A 2500-nucleotide genomic window follows, 5' to 3' on the forward strand; every position below is an offset into this window, starting at 1 on the left:
AAACGTCAGCCATCTCAGCACCCTGGAACCCCCCGGGTGGCACAGGGCTGGATGGGGCTTTCGTATAGCAGGGACGGTGCTGCCTCACGCTTCGCTCGCTGTTCGCCGCTCGCCGCTCGCTCGCGCAGCCAAAAATGACCAGTTTTGGCCCGTTTTTGGGCTGTTTTGGCCTGTTTATGGTCCGTTCTTGCGTGGTGCGGTGACCGTCGTGAGCGGAGCAAAACGTCAGCCATCTCAGCACCCTGGAACCCCCCGGGTGGCACAGGGCTGGATGGGGCTTTCGTATATAGCAGGGACGGTGCTGCCTCTCGCTTCGCTCGCTGTCCGCCGCTCGCCGCTCGCTCGCGCAGCCAAAAATGGCCAGTTTTGGCCCGTTTTTGGGCCGTTTTGGCCAGTTTTTGGCCTGTTCTTGCATTGCGCGGTGACCGTCGAGAGCGGAGCAAAACGTCAGCCATCTCAGCACCCTGGAACCCCCCGGGTGGCACAGGGCTGGATGGGGCTTTCGTATAGCAGGGACGGTGCTGCCTCTCGCTTCGCTCGCTGTCCGCCGCTCGCCGCTCGCTCGTGCAGCCAAAAATGGCCAGTTTTGGCCCGTTTTTGGGCCGTTTTGGCCAGTTTTTGGCCTGTTCTTGCATTGCGCGGTGACCGTCGAGAGCGGAGCAAAACGTCAGCCATCTCAGCACCCTGGAACCCCCCGGGTGGCACAGGGCTGGATGGGGCTTTCGTATAGCAGGGACGGTGCTGCCTCTCGCTTCGCTCGCTGTCCGCCGCTCGCCGCTCGCTCGTGCAGCCAAAAATGGCCAGTTTTGGCCCGTTTTTGGGCCGTTTTGGCCAGTTTTTGGCCTGTTCTTGCATTGCGCGGTGACCGTCGAGAGCGGAGCAAAACGTCAGCCATCTCAGCACCCTGGAACCCCCCGGGTGGCACAGGGCTGGATGGGGCTTTCGTATAGCAGGGACGGTGCTGCCTCTCGCTTCGCTCGCTGTCCGCCGCTCGCCGCTCGCTCGTGCAGCCAAAAATGGCCAGTTTTGGCCCGTTTTTGGGCCGTTTTGGCCAGTTTTTGGCCTGTTCTTGCATTGCGCGGTGACCGTCGAGAGCGGAGCAAAACGTCAGCCATCTCAGCACCCTGGAACCCCCCGGGTGGCACAGGGCTGGATGGGGCTTTCGTATAGCAGGGACGGTGCTGCCTCTCGCTTCGCTCGCTGTCCGCCGCTCGCCGCTCGCTCGTGCAGCCAAAAATGGCCAGTTTTGGCCCGTTTTTGGGCCGTTTTGGCCAGTTTTTGGCCTGTTCTTGCATTGCGCGGTGACCGTCGAGAGCGGAGCAAAACGTCAGCCATCTCAGCACCCTGGAACCCCCCGGGTGGCACAGGGCTGGATGGGGCTTTCGTATAGCAGGGACGGTGCTGCCTCTCGCTTCGCTCGCTGTCCGCCGCTCGCCGCTCGCTCGCGCAGCCAAAAATGGCCAGTTTTGGCCCGTTTTTGGGCCGTTTTGGCCAGTTTTTGGCCTGTTCTTGCATTGCGCGGTGACCGTCGAGAGCGGAGCAAAACGTCAGCCATCTCAGCACCCTGGAACCCCCCGGGTGGCACAGGGCTGGATGGGGCTTTCGTATAGCAGGGACGGTGCTGCCTCTCGCTTCGCTCGCTGTCCGCCGCTCGCCGCTCGCGCAGCCAAAAATGGCCAGTTTTGGCCCGTTTTTGGGCCGTTTTGGCCAGTTTTTGGCCTGTTCTTGCATTGCGCGGTGACCGTCGAGAGCGGAGCAAAACGTCAGCCATCTCAGCACCCTGGAACCCCCCGGGTGGCACAGGGCTGGATGGGGCTTTCGTATAGCAGGGACGGTGCTGCCTCTCGCTTCGCTCGCTGTTCGCCGCTCGCCGCTCGCTCGCGCAGCCAAAAATGGCCAGTTTTGGCCCGTTTTTGGGCTGTTTTGGCCAGTTTTTGGCCTGTTCTTGCGTGGTGCGGTGACCGTCGTGAGCGGAGCAAAACGTCAGCCATCTCAGCACCCTGGAACCCCCCGGGTGGCACAGGGCTGGATGGGGCTTTCGTATAGCAGGGACGGTGCTGCCTCTCGCTTCGCTCGCTGTTCGCCGCTCGCCGCTCGCTCGCGCAGCCAAAAATGGCCAGTTTTGGCCCGTTTTTGGGCTGTTTTGGCCTGTTTTTGGGCTGTTCTTGTGTGGCGCGGTGACCGTCGTGAGCGGAGCAAAATGTCAGCCATCTCAGCACCCTGGAACCCCCCGGGTGGCACAGGGCTGGATGGGGCTTTCGTATAGCAGGGACGGTGCTGCCTCGCGCTTCGCTCGCTGTTCGCCGCTCTCCGCTCGCTCGCGCAGCAAAAAATGGCCAGTTTTGGCCCGTTTTTGGGCTGTTTTGGCCAGTTTTTGGCCTGTTCTTGCGTGCCGCGGCGACCGTCGTGAGCGGAGCAAAACGTCAGCCATCTCAGCACCCTGGAACCCCCCGGGTGGCACAGGGCTGGATGGGGCTTTCGTATAGCAGGGACGGTGCTG

Source organism: Musa acuminata, unplaced genomic scaffold, assembly GCF_036884655.1.
Source record: "Musa acuminata AAA Group cultivar baxijiao unplaced genomic scaffold, Cavendish_Baxijiao_AAA HiC_scaffold_44, whole genome shotgun sequence".
NCBI lineage: Eukaryota > Viridiplantae > Streptophyta > Magnoliopsida > Zingiberales > Musaceae > Musa > Musa acuminata.